This window comes from Rousettus aegyptiacus, unplaced genomic scaffold (genome assembly GCF_014176215.1).
Source record: "Rousettus aegyptiacus isolate mRouAeg1 unplaced genomic scaffold, mRouAeg1.p scaffold_m13_p_1, whole genome shotgun sequence".
In the NCBI taxonomy this organism is placed as follows: domain Eukaryota; kingdom Metazoa; phylum Chordata; class Mammalia; order Chiroptera; family Pteropodidae; genus Rousettus; species Rousettus aegyptiacus.
In genome coordinates, this window is record NW_023416284.1 from 2382894 (window position 1) to 2401978 (window position 19085).

The window sequence follows — 19085 nt, forward strand, 5'->3', positions numbered from 1 at the left end:
GGGGAGGGTTCTGCCCCTGCCTCCACCCGTCTCTCTTGTCCCCACCCCCGTGGCTGGCCGAGGGGCCTCGCGCACACCCTGGCACCGCTCGGCGGCACGCGCGCCCCTCACCCTCACCTCGTCTGTGTCTGCCCTGCCGGAGCTCACGCGTGCGACCCCCCCGCGCCACACGGGCACCCACAGGGACGCCCACCCTGCTCAGACGGCTGGGCCTGCTGACAGTCCTGCGTTCTGTTTTCTCTTAAATTTCAAATTCTGTTTTAGTTAGTAAAGGACAATGACAAAATGTGGGGTGAGTTTGAAGGAGGAGTTGGGCGGTCGTCTGGTCTTTTTGTATTTGGTTCTTCCCCTGTTCCCTGCCCCTAAGAGGCAGGAAAGGAAGAAGGAAGGAAGGAAGGAAAAGAGAGAAAGAGAGAAAGAGAGAGAGAGAGAGAGAGAGAGAGAGAGAGAGAAGAAGGAGGAGGAGGAGGAGGAGGAGGAGGAGAAGGAAGGGAGGGAGGGAGGGAGGGAGGGAGGAAGGAAGGAAGGAAGGAAGGAAGGAAGGAAGGAAGGAAGGAAGGAAGGAAGGACGGCAGGCAGGCGAAGAGGCCCCGTGCCAGGACTCGGGGCCGGCGGACAGGAGTGGGGCGTCCAGTCGCTCTCCGTTAACTTCCCGAGGCCCTTTGAAGCGGCGTCGGCCGGGGGTGGGGAGGGTTAGCGGGAAAGTTAATATTTTATCAACTTCCTCGCACATTCTCGTTAATTCCAGATTAGTAGAGATCAAAAATATCTGCCTCCTAACAGGAGACGATTGAACTTCCCACGACTTCCGGCAAGTCAGTTCTCTCTCTTTCGTGTTTAGGAAAGTTTGTTCCTGACGTTTTGCAAACGTGCAGCGTGCTCTGAAAGCCGTCCGTCCGACCGGGGGGGACCGTCCGTCCGACCAGAGGGCACCGGCTGCCGTGCCTCTAGGGAGACGCAGCCCTCACACCCGTGACCCAAAGCGCGGCCCGGACCCAGCGAGCTGCGAGTGCTCGGAGAAGCCTGCCGGGCGCCCCTCCTCCACGGAGGAGACGCCTGAGTCCATATGTCGGCGCCATCAGAAAGGCGGAGACCGCCATATGTCACCAAAGATGGCACCAGGCTGCCCTTGGCCGAGTTCCCGGCGCTGGCTGGTGACGCATTTCCCAAGCACGGGCATGTCCGAGCCGACAGCTGAGAAGTCGGATGACAGGCTGTGATGCCATCAGAGGATTCAAGTGTCCATCAGGTCTGTGGGGCCGAGCTCAGTCCCCGGCGACTCACGTGGCTGAGCCCACGACGTGGCTCCTCGGTGCCTGCAGCGGTCCGGGAAGGTCCGCAGGCCGCCGTGGCTGCCCTCCCGTGCCCTGGCGGGCGCGTGAATCGTGCCAGGCCCGGGAGCAGGAGCCGGTCCTTTCTGACAGGTCAATTAATATTCATTACTCAACAGGGGAGAAAATGCTGAGTTGTTTATCGTCGGTTCATTAGTTTTAGCCAAATAAATGATAAACATAATTATTCTCATAAAGTTCTATGACAGCGCCTAAAAGTGATACGGTGAAAATGGATGCTTTCAGGAAAACCCTGAGAGCGAGACCCGCGGGTCTTAGGAGGGGCGGCGGGTAGCGGCACCGTCTCCGGGGCACCTGCCGGCCGCGTCTCGCTCGGGGCCCGGACGAGGGGCCTGGCCGGGACACGCTCCACGTTGCGTTTGGGTCGCGTGGTCTCCAGAGACGGCGTCCAGGAGACGTCGCAATTTATTACCACTGCGTGTGTGTGCGTGGGTGCACACGCACGTGTGATGAGTGCGCGCGGGGGAAGGTCCCCCGCGAGAGCGTCCGATCCCGGGGTCTGGGTTCCGGCCCGCGCTCTTCCGCGGAGCGGTGCTGAGCGCCGGCGCCCGCCCAGCTGGCCGCCTGCGGAGCTGCCGTTTCAGTGCCTCGACGCGTGGGATTCTGCTGTCGAGAGCCTCTAAGCTGGTCTTCTGTGTGACGGACTGAAAGTTTGCGTCCTCCCCAAATTCACGTTTGAAGCCCTAAGCCCCCCAGTGTGGCCTCTGGGAAAGGAATTAAGGTCGAACGAGGCCACAAGGTAGGGACCTGACCTGCTGGGATTAGGGTCCCTGTAAGGGGAGCCGCCTGAGCTCTCTCGCCCACGAACGCGCCCAGGAAGGGAAGCGTGAGGACGGCCGTCCACGAGCCGGGGCGACGGCCCTCCCGCCCTCGGAGGAGAACGGGGCGGCACCTGACTGGGGACGTCCCGCCGCCAGGCCCCGGAGCAACGTCTGTCCTTCAATGCCCCGGCCTGCGGTGTTCGGTCAGGGAGCCCGCACGGACGGCGACGTGCACACACCTGCGAGTCATAACACACGCGCACGGGCACACGCACACACACGCACGGGCGTGCGCACGCGCCTGTGCACACACGCGCGCGCACACCACTGCGCGGCCGCTGTGTCTCTGGGAAGCTTCGGATGCGGGTGACGGTGGCGACGGTGACGGCGTGAAAAGAGAAATCGCATCGCGGTCAGGTGCGTCCACCCCACCCCCGGGGGAAAGGCAGCGAGAGGGGCGGTGAGCGGGACCCCGGGGCTCGGGAATCCGGTTTATGTCTCATTCTTGAGGTCCCGGGAGTTACAGTTTAAAAGACTTCGTTGATCCACTTCCTTCGATCCGGACATACAGTGAGACAGGGGAGAGCATGGAGCTGGCGGCCCCCCCGCCTTCAACCCACACGCCCTCCACAGTTCTCATCGTAAGACACGACTCTAGGCTGCTGTTCCCCTTCGCGGCGTGGGGGACGGGTTGCCGGCCACCCCAGCAGAAACGTCCCTTTGCCCTGCAGGTGCCCCCGCCCGGCCGCAGGGCGGATCCGCACACCGCAGTCTCTGAATGTAGCTTGATTAACATTTTTAATTCTCTTGCCTCCTCCCTACATTACAACTATGTTTTAAAATTAACCGACCGTTTAAAAGACCTATCTATGCTGATACACCGCAACCTAATTTAATTCATTTTTATGGCTGTGGAAATTCCCGTTGTGTTTCTACGCCGTGATTTCGTTTTTTCTCCACCCCGCCCCCCTTTCCAGTTTTCACTGTGACAGGCGACAAGCGAAGCTCCAGCAGACACCTGCCCACCTGGGCCCCACATCTGGGGGTTTCTCCAAGACACGGGCGAAGTCGGTCCCCTCGTGTTTCCATGTCCCCCCAATGAGCCTCCTGCGATAGCCACAGACGATCAACACTCAGCTATGAAACGCGAACCTGAAATTCCTAGAGTGACACCTTCTCAGTCCCTTCTCCCCAGACTCCGACTGCCACCCCTGGAACTCAGTAGCCCCACACCACGAGGAAGGTCGGTCGCTGCCGTTAGCCGAGCCCAAACCCACATTTCTCTTCCGCTGTGTTCGAAAAACCTGTCTTTTCAGAGCAGAAGTTTTAGTTGTGAGGATCCTTCTTTCAAATGGAGACGCATCGTGTAATAAGTCTGCAGATGTGGCAAACAAAGAAAAAAGAACAAATCTCTCAAGTTTCTGTGTTTTTAATGTAATCAACACAACAATTGTTATACTAAAAAATGGGGAAGTAAGCAAAAAACGAACACAAAGGCCGGCCCTGAGAGCGGCTGGGGCAGAGCCTGAGGCACCCAAAGTCTGTCTTCATCGCAGGGTGCACTTCCCCTCCCCCCCCCCGACTCACTTGCTCCCCGCTCGCCCCGCGGTCCAACGCGGACACATTGCATGAGTGCTTAGTTCTCAGAGATGCAACGACTTGCCCTCCACGGTAGTTGGGGTGGGGGGGGGTCAGAAAATAAAATCATACCGGTGCTGGGTTATAGGGGGCTGGTCATTCCAAGCAATGACTATTTTGGGACGCCAGAGGGGATCTGAGGTGAGGGCTGGGCATCTTCTCTTCTCTTCCAACAGGAGTGTGGCCCAGTGCGTCTGGCCCTCTTTATCGGAAAACCAAGGACAGTAATGACGTGGTTGCTTCTGCCTGTGTCGGGACCGAATGAGTGAAAGTGAGCCCTTCAGATGATGCACGGTAGAAACAAAGTGCCCGATACACGCTGGGGACGGGTAAGCCACAGGGTCCCCTACAGGAAATGCCACTTCAGAAACGCGATAACTAAAGCTAACGACTGTGACCTTGGTTCGATGAACACAAGAAATAGTGTTCGGTGTTTTCTCAGCACATAGATGGTGAATAAAACGTAACTCAATAATAATAGATAAAAATATAAATGTGAATATACATCATTATGAAAATTTGAATAGCGGTATGAAAATCGCGACCTTGGTTCATTAAGCAAAAAATGTAGTGTTTGTAATGTTTAGCATTTTCTCAGAAAACAAAATGGTAAATTTGATACTTTGGAATAATTTTTTTCCAAAAGTGCCATACGGATTATGTACTCCAAATGCTAGATAAATTACATTTCCATTTCCCAACATCTTAACAAAATTTCCGTGGAAACGGTGTGTCTGTGATAAAGCATGTTTGGTCAATATTGGCTTAAGGAAAATTAAACAGGGACTTCTTTCTTGTGCAAAAGATTCGGAAGCCAGAATCAATTTTTTCTTGCTAAAAACAAAGAGAAAGTCTGGAGAAATACTAACAGAAAGTTTTGAGCTAACAATGCAGTGAGAAATTATGGAGCTAAAAACCAGGAGAGGAAGGAAACCCACAGATACGGGCCCGGCATTTGGGATTGCCTCTCCCCAGGGGGCTGTCTGCCAGTGTCGAAGAGTGAGCTGAAAAGCTAGGAAGATGGCCGACGTTGTTGAGGGTACCAGAGGATTAGAGGGACAAAGTCGCAGCGGAGAACCCAGTAAGGGGGACCCCAGTGAGTCCATCTATTTGGGGTTGAGACCTCTTAGTGTCACATGCCAGCAGTGAGGGGGACTCATAAGTAATCGCCTCAGGGACTAAGTCTATCTTTACATTCTCTCTAGTCTCTGAAGTTGGATTCGATAAATCTTACTGCCAGTGCCCTGAGTTGCAAACATGTCGTGATGGAAGTTAACATCTTCTGAGGCCACAAGTTATGTCCACAATGTTTTGGATACGATTTCCAACTCCCAATAAAAAATAACCATGTAGAGAAGAAGTCTGGACCACATTAATGAAAACCAAGAGCAGATGTAAGAAATAGCAGATATGAGAAAACCCACCGAGGAACCAGAACATGGAAATATCAGATACTGGCTTTGTAATAACCGTTTATTATGTTCAAGAAGAGAAATAACGAGGTTGAAATTTTGGCAAAGAAATGAAGACCACAAGAAGAGATCAAAGAGACACTTTAAAAATACGATGATTGACATTAAAAGGTGAGCAAACAGACTTAACAGATTAAACACATCTGAAAGAGAACCGGGGCTTTGGAACGGTCTTCAGAAGGAAACATCCAGGATGAAACACGAAAAGTGACGAGAGGATCGAAAATACGGAAGAGAGGTTAAGGGACATGGGAGAAGCACGAGAAATTGGACTCCCAGAGCCAGAAGACAGACAGCACGGAGTAGACAAGTAGCCTTAGAAAGTTCCGGGACTACTGAAGGATACCGAGCCATGAAAATAAGAGATGATGCGTTCGAAGGAGTCGAAGTTAGACGGACAGCTCGTTTCACAGCAGAAACGAGAACGGCGGGAGGCTGCGGTAGTGACACTCTCATTGTAAATACTGAAAGGTCGCCGTCGACCCAGGTGTCTATGAGCAGCGAGGACATTTTCATGAGCGAAAGTGAATCAAAGTGTTTTCGAACGAAAAAATATCAGATAATTCACGTTTAGCAGACTTTAGTTAGAGGAAAGCTCTAGGACGGGTATATATAATTAAAATGCATAGAAACGATAGTAAATTAAGAGAGGGATGAATGGAGTTGAAGTATCCTAAGATCCTTACATTGTTCAAGAATAAATTAAATAACCAAATAATATTAAACTTTGACAAGTCCAGGATGCAGAGTGTATGTAACCTCTTGGGTAAGCATTAAAAGAATAGTAAGAGTTTGTAATAATCAAACAAACAGGTGGAAGAGAATGATAAAAAAAAAGTATTCAATAAGTTCAAAGGCGAGTGAGAAAGGGGACACAGAAAAACCTTGGGACAAGTAAAAAATATTATTAATATGGTTAGTGTAAAATCTAACATGTCTGAATTATATTACATGTAAATAAACTACACATGCCCATAAAAAAGTAGCAGTATTATGTACATGAAATATAAGGATATGGAAAGTTTGAAAATAAAAGTGTGAAAGAAGAAATACAACGCAACATGAACAAAAGAAAACCTGTGTCACTGTATTAATATCAAAGTAAACTTGAAGGCAAAACGTAGGAGACACAGAGACAAGTTCCATTATGAGGAAAACGTCAATTCATAACGAAAGTATGAGCTCATATGATTCTATCACTCACTACAGTACGTTCAAGGTTTTAAAGCAAAATAAATAGAATTACAGGAAGAAATTTAAAAGTTTATCCTCACCTGGAGAGATTTCAAAACTATTTTCATAGTAATTTAAAGCACAAGAATTAAAAAATAGAAAGATCCAAGACAGTCTTGAAGAAAACAAGATGGAAAAATCACTTCGCTAGGTACCAAAACTTACAAAGTCACGGTGATGAAGTCAGTCTGGTATTTGGCCCAAAGATAGAAAAATTGTCTAACGAAATGGTGTGGAGCCCAGAAACAGGTTGTGCGTGTCTAGACTTCTGATTCATAGAAAAAGGCAGCGCTGCGGTACCATGAGGGGAGATTTTTTTTTCAGTCAACGATGTTGGCCAATTGGATTTCTCTATGGAAACAATTAAGTAAGATGTAATCCCTATGTCATGCCATACAAACAATCAATTTCAGGTGGATTACAGACCAAAATGTAAAAAATAATATAATAAATCTGTAGGAAATAATGTCCTAATGTGTTCGTGGACTTAGGATGGAGAGAGCTTTTGCTTAAGTTGGGGCTCTGCCCATCACACATCCACATTCCAGCTGGGACGATTAGAGAAAAGGCAAGAGGTGGGGGGCGGGGCCTTTTAAGGGCACAGCCTGCAATTAGCATATATTATTTCTGCTTGCTCCTCATTGGTCAGAATTTAGTCACATGACTACACCTAGCTGCAAGGGAAGCCGGAAACGGCGCCACTACACGTCGGCATGCAGGTTTCTTTTACTAAGGGAAGAAAGGGAGAGGCGGTATGGGGGCGCTTTAGAAAGATATCCCCTCTTACCGGTGATATCGACTGACTGACAGCATCGGTGACAAAGTGCAGGGAACTCGGCACCGAGGTCAAAGCGGAGAGGAATGCTGACTGCCGGGCTCGGCGGCATTGCCTCGAGGGGCCGCTTCCTTCAGGGGTTCAGAAGACGGAGGCCGTGGGGAGAGCGTTTCCTCCTGGACACGACGCCCCGAGCGCGCCGGCCACGTGCCGCGGAGACGGCTGTGAGCAGGCGGCTGGGGTGTGCCCTGCGCCCGCTGGTGTGAAATTCTGCCGCGTGTTGGCGACGGCGGGGCGTGAACTCCGGCTCTGCTGCCCCCCCGTGTGCGTGACGCTGCACGAGCTTCTAACCCGGGGGAGAGCCGACCGCCGCCGACCGCGGGGTCTCCGCTTCCGCTGCTCGGCTCCCCCCTCGAGTCTCATCTCAGTGCATAAATGGTGCTTCTCGTCCCGAAACCCCGCTGCCCGCACGACACCTCATTAACAGCCGCGCTTTGAAAGGCGCCTAACAAAAGCCTCCTGTGCCTTTGAGCACGAGGAGCCTCATTAGAGAAGCTGGAATCGGTGATTATTTCTATCACTTCTATAATTAAAAATCCAGAGAGCTAATTACGATTATCCATCAGCATTTCAACACACCGGGGCTGAAGGCCTCGGCCTCCCCCGGGGCCTCTTGTTCCCTCCTCTCTCCCCGTCTAATCTCCCTCACGGCCACGCTGATTTCCTTTTGAAAATGGCAGCTTTCCTCCAGTTCTGAGAACCTGATTATTTTCCATGCGTTTCCTCAAGTTCCCAGCTGTCACAAGGGCTATTTGTGTGTCATCTGTGAAGGAGGAAGGAAGTGCCAACAACTGATCCGTCCTAACACCTCGGCCACCCAAATAAATATTTGCGAGATGCGGGCTCAGGTGCAGCCAGAGTCCCCGCGCACCCACGCCCTCTCTGCCTGTCCCTCTTGTCCTCCGCGTGAAGGGCCCTCCAGTGCCACCTGTCAGGGCCTCTCAGCGTCTCTTGTAAACATCACACGTGATCCGCAGCCACTCGTTTCGGCAGTGGATCGAATAGAGAGAAAGAGCAAATATCAGAATTTCCATTTAATTAAAGCGACGGCATCGAGAAAACTCGTGTGAGAGTCTCTTGCAAGTAATTACCGAGCCCTTGATGAAGCGATGCAGAGAAACTTCAGCCTAGAAGAGGCATGTGATTACATCATTGTCGTCTTCACGAGGCCACCGTCATCACAATTATCACAACACATTGGCCCTGGAGTGCCGCGCACGGGGTGCACGACCGCCCCCGCTGTGAGTGTGGGGGCCCACGCCGGCACGGAGGCCATCAGGCCTGCCTCCAGCACCAGCCATATGCTGCCCGGCAGGATGGAAAAGCTTCTGGAAATTGTCGTACAGATTGAATCTCAAGTGCCCCGAGGAAGCTGAATTGTCCAGGCGTTCATGCCCGCGGGGACTTCTGATTTAAAATGACATCTGGCGAGGAGCTTCTCATTAAGAGACTCTGGATGGTGCTTACGAGGAAGAAAATTCATGCCACCACCAAGAGCCGGATTTGACAATCGATATCTTGCTGGGAGTGAGGAGAAAGCTCTCTGTTTTCAAAGTGAGGGATAGTGGATCGGAAAGCAGGGTCAGTGGACCGACACCACGGGGTCATGAAAAACGAACGGGCTTGCCTGACGGGGAGCGACCGGCGGCCTGTGTCTGCGCGTCTTCGGGCTGCATCGGCTGCGCGGCCAGCGCTTTGCTGCCGGGCGCTTCTCCTGTCAGCCGGAGAGGGGTTTCCCACGCCCCCTGCACGGAACTGCGGCGTCCAAAAAGCGTCAGGACGGAAAGCGAGGCGTGGAAGGCAGGGCTGCCCTGGCACGGGCGTCTGCGATGGCAGGTGCGGACCGCAGGTAACGGGCACCAGGGGAGTGTCGCCGCAGCCGCACGAAGTGACTTTACGAGAGAGACACGGGAACTGGACGAGAGTCCGGACCCCTTTTCCTCCCTCCCGTCTGTACTTTGCAGGATGAATCCCGAACGGCACTCGGGAGGAGAGGAAGTCAGAGCAAGGGCGTCGCGTGCGTATGTAAATGCCAGGGTGGGGGGAATCCTTCTCAAACGGGGATTAATACAAAATATGGAAATTAGATGTTTACTGTGGTTTACAGGCATCTGGTGCCTCTTCATGCCGCCTTCCTGGTTGATAAGCTGTCGTGGGGACCGAAGCCGGGCTGTGTGACTTGAACCGGTCGATAGCCGCTAAGCAGTGCGCTGGGCTCACTTTCTTTTGCAAACCATGTGTTTCGCCCCCACGTCTTCCGTGCCGGAATCTCACTGTGGCTACCGTGACGGCCAGCAGTGTTCCAGAGCAAGCCCGCCTCGTCAGCCTGGGTCCCAAAGAGGACGGCATGGGCAGAGACTCAGGTGATCCGGAGCAGATGTGCAACATGAGCAAGAGAGAGAGAGAAATGTGTTGTAAGGCACCGAGGTTAGGGACTGATTTTTACCCTAGAGCAGTAACCTAGTTGACCTTGAATTACAAAAGGTAAAACGGATGTATGTGGGTGCAACACGGCTGGGTAGAAAAAACCTTTGTAGCTCAAAAGTGTCCATGAGTCAAACTGGTGTTGCTCTTTGAAGGCCAGACGAGATGTGTGTAGAGGCAAAACCAAAGAGGAAGGGAAAATCTTAAGCTGGCCAGAGAGAAAGATCAGGTTACCTCAATGGAGCATTTTTGGGTAGCAGTCTTTTCAAAGAAACGACTGGACCCCAAAGAGCAGGGGATAATATCATCCCATGGCGATAATTGCGGAGAACACTATACGGAACATAGATATGCTTCAAGGATGAAATGAAAAGATGACAATTTCAGAAGAAAAAGAGAAAAAACTCACTCCCGGCAAACTTTTACTAAAGGAATCTTTCTAGGATGTATTTTGTGGCACACAAAAAGTAAATAAATAACTCCAAACGGCTTGTCTAACATGAACCATGAAATCAAATGTAAGAGCAAAAACTGTGGCAAATCTAAATGAACATTGCTGCAGAAAACAGTAATGCTGTCTAGTGGAATTTAAAAAATACCGTCGAATACATAAAAACATAACGTATCAGTAGGTTCAAGGGTTCTAAGGTGATTGTGTTATCAGAGATGGCAGTGAAGCCACTGATCGGTTTCATAATTTGAAATTTTAAATACGTTTGTCATCGTTTCTGAAATAACAACTAAAAGAATAGAGACAAAGCATGTAACTTTCAAAAATATGGCAGGGGGAAGATAACAATACAGATTGATTTAAAATATGGTAAAAAAAAATTTAAGATGATATAATGATGACAAGAGAAAGAGAAATGTCAGAAAAATAAGAATAAAATAATTCGGTATAAAACGAATAAAAATATGTCGATAATTATAACCCATATGAAAGAAATATTGTTACATTTGCTGTTCACAAGTAACATATCTAAAATTGAAGATTAGAATAAGATTAAAAGTGAAAATGAAGAAAAATTATAGTTAACAAATACTAAAAACTCAAAGCTAGCATCATTTTTTTCATACCAAACTGGAATTGCACATAAAAACCATCACCTGAGAGAAAAAGGGTTACTTATAACAACATAAGATCTGATTGACCAGGGAGGCACAAGGATTCTAAATAGACCTATATCTAGTATTTATGACACAGGCCGCAATACCTAGAGCCAAAATTAGCAAAAGAATACAAAGATAAGGACAAAATCATAATGGACGATATTTAACACTTCATTTGAGAATTGATAGAATAACCTGACAAAAACATGTATATAGTAGATTTGAAAGATGTATGTAATAGATTTGAATCAGCTGATTTTAAAAACCTGACCCAATGGATGACAGGATACTGTAGTTAAAATAATACATAGTCTTTTCAAACACACTAATTGGTAAAGCAAATCTCAACAAAAACAAGGTATAGATAACATGTGAACCATATACATAATTAAAAATGAGAGTTAGGAGCCGATTTTTAAAGATAACAGTAAAAATGTTCTATGTGTCTGGGAATCAAGAATTATACTCGTAAATAATTCTTTATCACTGAATAAGTCATAATAGAAATGAGAATAAATGTAAAATAAGAAGATAATAAAAATAGTATATCTTGAAACATAGGAGGGCTGTTAATATACATCTTTAAACGATGATGTTAGAAAAGAAAAAAGTCTAAAGATAAATGAGAAATTTATAAGGCAGAGGATGGATAATAAAATAAATATAAGAGAAGTAGATGCAAGATAATAAAGATAAAAGAAGAAATTAAAATATAGAAAATAAACACATGGAGACTCAACAAAGCTAAAAGCAATGGTCCTTTAATAAATCTAATAAAACTGATAACCCTTTGAGAAGATTGATTCAGAAAAGGCATGAATGAAAAAGGTTAAGAATGATATTGCAACACAAAAACTGATGGGAAGATCATTGTGAATAAATTCATTCCGACACATTAACAAATTCAGACAAATAAAAAGTTCCCTACCCAACATTTGAGAAGCAAATAATTCCATAATTTAAAAAATACCAAAATATAGAAAAAGAAAAAATGGTCCCCAGTTTATTCGATGAGACTACCACAACCTTAATTATACTGACTAAAACTGTATAAAAATACAGTCCCATTTTTTTTCCTTTAAAATCCTAAACAAAATATTAACAAACGGAACCCAAGATGACTTATGATACCAATAAATCACGAGCAAGTCTCAGAAATTCAAAAGCCATTTAGCACTAAGAAATCGCCTGATAGGAGTTCAAGATAGGAGCAGGGAAGGTAAACGCTCTGCTCACCTCCTCTCACGGCCACATCAAAACTGCAATGAAACTACCAAACAGCCATCATCGGGAGTCACCTGAGATCTGGCTGGACAGAAGTCCTTCCACTGGGGACACACGGAAGAAGCCACTTCAAGACTGGTAGGAGGAGCAGAGAGGGAGACTGGTTGGTCTTACGATTGCGCGTGAAGGCTGAGAATCGGGAGGGACGTCTGGGCTGCAGAGGTCCCCCCTGGGAAGCGAGGGGTCCCAGCCCCACACCGGGCTCCCCAGCCCAGGGTTCCAGTGCTGGAAAGCGAAGTCCCCATAACCTCTGGCTGTGAAAACCAGTGAAGATTGTGGCTGAGTGACAGGAGGGCCGCGGGAGTCACGGACGTTCCTCTTAGAGGGCCCGCGCACAGACTTACTCGGTGACGGACTCTCTCGCTCTGAGCTCCAGCGCCGGGGCAGCAGCTCGAAAGGCACCAGGGACACACGGGAGAAACTGAGGTGTCTGGCTCTAGGATGAGGACTGGAGGGGCGGCTTTCTCCCAAACAGAAGCGGTGGCAGAAGCCATTGTTCCTTCATTGAGCCCTCCCCCCTCCCAATGCGCGGACCCAGCTGAGCGCCATATCTGAGTCTCCATCCACCTGACTGACACCGGCCGCCCTGCCCAGGTGATTCCCTGAGACCCTGCCCCTTCCAACATGCAGGCTCAACCAAGCAACTTCCAGTGGCTTTTCCATACGAGTGGCCTGTCTGGGTTTATGCTGTGGACTTTCCTAAAAACTCTCGAAGAGTCTCAAAATCCAAATGATCAGTCCCACAGCTCTTGCTGAGCAGCCCCAAGCCCAGCACCAGCAGCCAGCCTCAGATGGTGGCTTGGTCTCTCACGACACATCCGAGCCCACTGTGGGTGGCAGCCATCTGCGGATCACTTGGCGGCTCATGCCAGGTGGCCCTGGGCAGGGCATAGGCTGCAGCTGAACTTGGCTGTGGCAGGGCCCACCCCAGGAGGCTGCATCCTGCATGCCCAGTGGCCAGCTTCGGTGTGAGCGGGAGTGCCACCCCGGGTCACGTCTGGGGGTGACACACCCGAAATGCAGACAGGGCAGGAACCAGGATCCTGCTGAAGCGAATCCTGCTCCATCGAGTCAGACCCTGCACAACAGCGCCTGCACTGGCCATGGCCGGTCCTCACCACCAGTCAGCCCAGGGTCAATCCCTCCCATGGCTGTGCAAACAGCAGCCGAGGCTCACCTACAACAGCAGGGCACACGTGACTCATGCAAGGGGAAACCTGGAAACCCCGCTCGGGCGACCAGGGAAGACCGTGCCACTGGGACCCAGCGCACACCTACTGCGTGAGGCCACTCTGCTAAGACCGGGAGACGCAGCAGCCCTGCCTAACACAGAGAAGCAAACCCAGGGAGGCAGGCAAAATGGGGAGACAGAGAAAGAAATCCCACACGAAAGAACAAGACAAAGCTCCAGAAAAGGGACTAAACAGAACGGAGGCGAGCAAGCTACCAGGTGGAGTTCAAAACACTCGATACGAGGATGCTCGATGAACTTAGGGGAAGAGTGGACAAACTCAGTGAGAACTTTAACGAAGAGGTAGAAAACCGAAAAAAAATAACCAGAAATGAAGATTTCGTTAGAGGGAGTCGACAGTAGATTAGATGGAGTGGAGGATCGAATCGGCGATTTAGAAGATAACGCAGCAGAAAACACTCGATCAGAACAGTTACAAGAAGAAAGAATCCAAAATAACGAGGACGGTTTAAGGGGCCTCTGGGGCAACGTCGAGCGTACCAACGTTTGCGTCATAAAAATGCCAGAAGGTGACGAGAGAGCACGCAGGGAATTGAAAATCCATTTAAAGAAATAAGGACCGAAAACTTCCTGAACCTAGTGAAGAAAATAGACATACGAGACCGGGAAGCACAGAGTCCCAAAGGAGATGAGCCCACAGAGCCCCGGCCCGAGACGCGGCATGATTAAAATGCCAGAGTCAAAGACAAGAAGAGAATCTTAAAAGCAGCAAGAGAAAAGCAGTTAGTTACCTGCAGTGCGGCTCCTGCTAAGACTGCCAGCTGGTTTCTCAAAAGAAATTTTGCAGGCCGGGAGGGATGAAAAGATCCTACAGCCGAGATTATTCTACCCAGCAAGGCTATCATTTAGAGCTGAAGGACGGGAAAAGATAGAGGAGTTCATCACCGGACAGAAAAAGATAGAGGAGTTCATCACCACCAAGCCAGTTTACAGGAAATGTTGAAGAGACTGAAGAAGAAGAAGAAGAAGAAGGAGGAGGAGGAGGAAGAGGAGGAAGGTTAAAAATACGAATTATAAAATGGCAATAACTACATATCTAGCAACAATTAATTAAATATAAATTGATTAATGCTCCAATCAGAAGATGGGGTGGCTGAATGGGTAAGAAAACAAGACCCTCACGTACGCTGCCTTTAGGAGAACTCACTTCAGATTGAAAGGCACACACAGACTGAAAGTAAAGGGGCGGAGAAGGTGTTTATGCCAGACAAAACAGACTTTAAAACAAAGGACATAACAAGGTCAAAGAGGGACCAGGAGTCCTGCTTCTGAGAATTTGTAAGAAGCCCAAACAGTCCTTTGAAGGGACATGCGCATCCACGAGTTCAGGGCAGCGTCAGTTACGGGAGCCAAGATATGGAAGCTGCCTGGGCGTCCATCGATGGGCGAATGGATAAAGAGGTGGTACATATATGTATATAATGGAATATTACTCGGCCATAAAAAAGGAATGAAGTCTCGCCACCCGCAACAGCATGGATGGACCTGGAAGGTGTCGCGCTGAATGGAGTAAGTCGGACAGAGGGAGACAAGTGTCGTATGTTGAACCCAGAGAACAAGACAAACAAACACATCACAGGGACCAGCTCGCAGACACAGAGAGCATTTCGATGGTTGTCAGATCGAAGGGTGGGAGAGGGGATTAAGAAGCACAAATTGGCAGTTACAAAATAGCCACAGGACATAGAGGCCGGCACGGGGAATAGAGTCAGCCGTATTGTGATAACTGCGTGTGGTGTCAGGTGGGTACAGGGTGTATCGGGGTGATCACACCCCAAGTTATATAACTGTCCAGTCACCGTGACCGGTTTCCTATGAGCCGAGGCTTTCTGGGGAGAGCAGGGCAGGCTCCCGAACTGGCACGATGAATGGCTCGAGAAGTCAGGCAAAGGAGACAGGCGCGGGCTTCCCGTCGTGGTCAGGGGTGGGGCGCCAGCCCGACCGTTCCCACGCGTGAAGGTTGCGCCCAGGCACCGGGCTCGCTCGTGCGCCGGCTCAGACGCGGGGCAGGACGGGAAGCGGGAGGGAACTGGGCAGCTGGCAGCGAACACCGAAAATGGAGTTTTTATCTATCTACAGACGATAGTATTGAAATTAAATAGCGAGAACAATGCAGATTAAGTATCTCATTTACTGCAAGACGAGAGTAAAATTACCAGATAGGAATCTTTACACAAATTCCATTGCGTTTATATAAACCAGCAATTAGCGGCAGACGTGTCGATTAAAAAAAGAAAAAATGAGAAAGATTTACAACAATATTCGAGATATAAACTGCCTAGAAATTAATCTAAGAAAAATGGAAGGCATTTACGAGGACGAAAATTATAGAATTTTAATAAAAGTTATTTTTAAACGATTCGGTAACAGAAAGCTCTCGATTTGGCCCAAATTAAGCAAAACTCTACTCAAAACCTTCCACGGTTTTTCACGGCGCAGAAGACGCGGCGTCGTAATGGACCCCAGCTGCCGTGGACAGACAGCCGGACAGTAAGAGGCTGCTCTTTGCTCTTTGAATCGTCGGCCGATTGGCACGTAAGTTCCACTCACGGCCGCTGGCTTTGGCGGAAACTTGTCGCGAGGCCCCACCTCCCCGGGAGGGGTGACGAGCATGGCGAGGCAGAATGACAGACATGTGCCACCGTCCCTGCGAGAGCCCAGTAAAACCGAGCACGGGCTTATCCTCCGCGAGGTTTGGAGCGAGAAGAAACTCCCACGGCGTGCACCAGGACGCAGATCCGAGCCTGTTTCTAAAAGCCTCGTTCATAGCAGGAAAAAGGCTCGAAACGATCCAGACCCCCGCAGCCGGAGAGCGGACCGGCGAGTCTGGCAAGGAGACGCTTCCAGTGAGGGCCGGACGCGGCCTCGGCCACCTTGCGATGGTTGACCGTGCGCCTTTCTTCCCAACTCTGCCGGGAGTGACTTTGCCCGGAACCCGAAATCAGCCGTGGCGGAGGTATGTGCCCCACGGAAGTGAACAGACCATGGCGGTCAGTGCCCCCGGCCTCTGCAGAGCCAGCTGTTTAAACATTTAGCAGCTCGTCCCTGACCGTACGGCAGGAGCCGTGAGCATCGGCATCGACCCCTAAACTGCGCAGAGGAAAGGAACAGAGTCGGAGAACACACGCAGCCCAAGTTTCAAAGATAAGCACGAGAATAACTAGATGGCAAAGACAGCGCTATCGAGGAAACCAAGAGAAAGAGCCGTGGCCCATGCGGATGCGATCGCCCACGGGCAGGGCCCAGGGGCCGGGAAGGAAGACCCTGCGGGGCTGGGGGTTCGGTCTACGGCCCCCTTCTGTGTCTCGGCCTCAGTCATGGGTAAAATATATATATATATATATATATATATATATATATATATATATATATATATATTCGTGTTACAGTACACCATTCTGTTGCCCACACACATTTTCGTCCGTTCTTCTGCGAGTACGCTGCATTTCCCAATTTACAAAAACTTACAAAATAGTAAAATCAGAATCAGCCCCGAAGAGAGGAAGGACCGTGGACGGCACACGGAGGGATGTCAGGGGAGAACCCGACTCCGTGTCCGAACCCAGAGTCGAAACTGGGGAGGGCGGGGGATGGGGGGACGCGGCGCCTCCGCTGGCAGCTGGCCGCGCGTCCCCCTGTGTCTCTGTGGGTGCGGGTGGGGGGGCACCAGGAGCCCTCAGAGGGGCGAGATCATCAGTAACCGGAGAACACCCTCCTGTGAAAAATTATTCTGGCAAGCGGGTCCGAGAAGCGCTTCAGGCGACATGGTTAAAAAGACGGGCGTGCCACAGTCGAGGAGCCCACGTCGCCTCGCGACGGCCCCCTGGGTGCGCGGCGTGCAGGGTCCTGTGCCCAGCCCCGCAGGCTCCGGCCCGGGGCCTCTCTGCAGAGTCGCTCGCGCCACGGGCGGCCACCCCGCCTTCAGCTGCCTGCCGTGTCCCCGCGTCGGCTCCAGAGCCCCCGTCCTCTCGCGATGCACCCGAGCAGCACAGCCTCAGCTTGGCCCTTGGCCCTCGTCGTGTTCACTTGCTGCTGGGCCGGCTTGTTCGTCTTCCGGGCGGTCCAGGCGCCCGCAGACGTCCCCTCCCTCCCCAGCTCCCGGGGAGCCCGTGTGTTCCCCTCCGCCTCCCCACCGTCCGCTCCGCCTCCGTGCACGGCGACGGGGCGGTGGCCGCGGCCTCGGTGTCTCCGGACGCCTCCCGCTCTCGGCGCCCCCCGTCCCGGGTCTCCCCCTGGGTCTCGGCCTCCTCCTGCCTCCTTGGCAGCCCCCTCCCTCCGAAACGGCAGAGCCGCGGGAAGCGGAACCTCCCACGGCCCCGGCGTCCTCGCCGTCTGTGTCGAAGGCGCGCGGCTTCTGCGGCCACAGTGTCTGCCCCCCGAAGTTCGGGCGCGTCCCGCCTCGGCCCTGCCTTCCTTCGGGACCCAGGGAAGATTATTATTTTTTTTGGAAAGTAGGTCGAGGGAGTGTCGCGAAGGAGAAAGGCGGAGACGAGGGAGCGTCAGGCGCGAGGATCTCGTCAGCGCCGCCCCGTCGGGGGCGTGGGAGGGTGAACCTCAGCGCTGCCCCGTTTGTGCCCGACGAAGCTGGCTTACACGCGAAGGCCACGGGGAAAGGGCGTGCACATCTGCAGTGCTCAGGAAGCGTATTAGTCACTCACGACTCATCCGTCAGGCCAAACAGGTCATCGCGCTGGGAAACTCAGGAAACCAGAAGGACTGGCTTTAAAGAAATCTGCCCCCTGCACCCCAAACTTAGAAGACGAAGTTAGATTATGTTTACAACGCCCGGAAATGTCCCTCTTATAGGATATTCTGTTCCCCACGGGCTAAACGGACTCTTTCTTCAAGTTGGATGACATTTAGAAAGCACATAAACAAACAAAAACACCTGTTTTTGTTCTAGTCCATTATTTCCTAAACTGGCTAAATTCATTCCACCGTTTTATCTTCCAACTCTGTTCTGTGGAAGGCCCAGCGGCACACAGACACCCCAGAGCGGCCGCGGGTTTAATAAAAATCAAATGTGCCTTCTACGCTCAGATGCGCCCTATGCTAACAGCTCGTGGACTGGGTTCGCTCCCGACATGTTACTTTGGGTGCTGAGCTCAAAATAATTCGGGAATTGACCCGCGGCCCTGACCCTCATCTATCGAAGCTCCTGTGCGCGGCATGGATCGTGCGAGTTGGGCTTGTGCCAACGGCCTCCTGCAAGTTGGGCCTTTTCCCGTCCATTCCCGTGACACCGCAGACACCGGCCGACTTCAGGGCACGTGCGTCGTGGGCTGCGGAGGACTCGCCCGTGGCGGGGTCCGCGGCCATCGCAGGGGATGCCAAGTGCGTCTCGTCACAGTGGGGTCTTAAACCGTGTTGGAAGTGGTTTCGGCGCCTCCTATAAATCTGAGGTGCTCCTCCGTTGGCTTTTACAGTCTCGTTTTTTAAATTTGTTTATTTAAATCAGTCTCACGTGTACAGGACATTGGTTAGACATCCGTATAGTTCATGAAACGGCTCCCCAAGTGCCCCCCCCTCCCCGGCCCTCCGCCGCCATCGCGTTACTGCCGACCGCAGTCCCTCGGCCCTGCTCCCCACCCCCGCGACCATCCACCGGCTGCCGGTTTGCACTTCTTGAACCCTTCGCCCACTCTCCCAGCCCCCTGAACGCTCTTCCCTCTGGCCGTGACCCAACTGTCCACTCTATCTGTGGGTCTGTGTTTGATTAGTTTG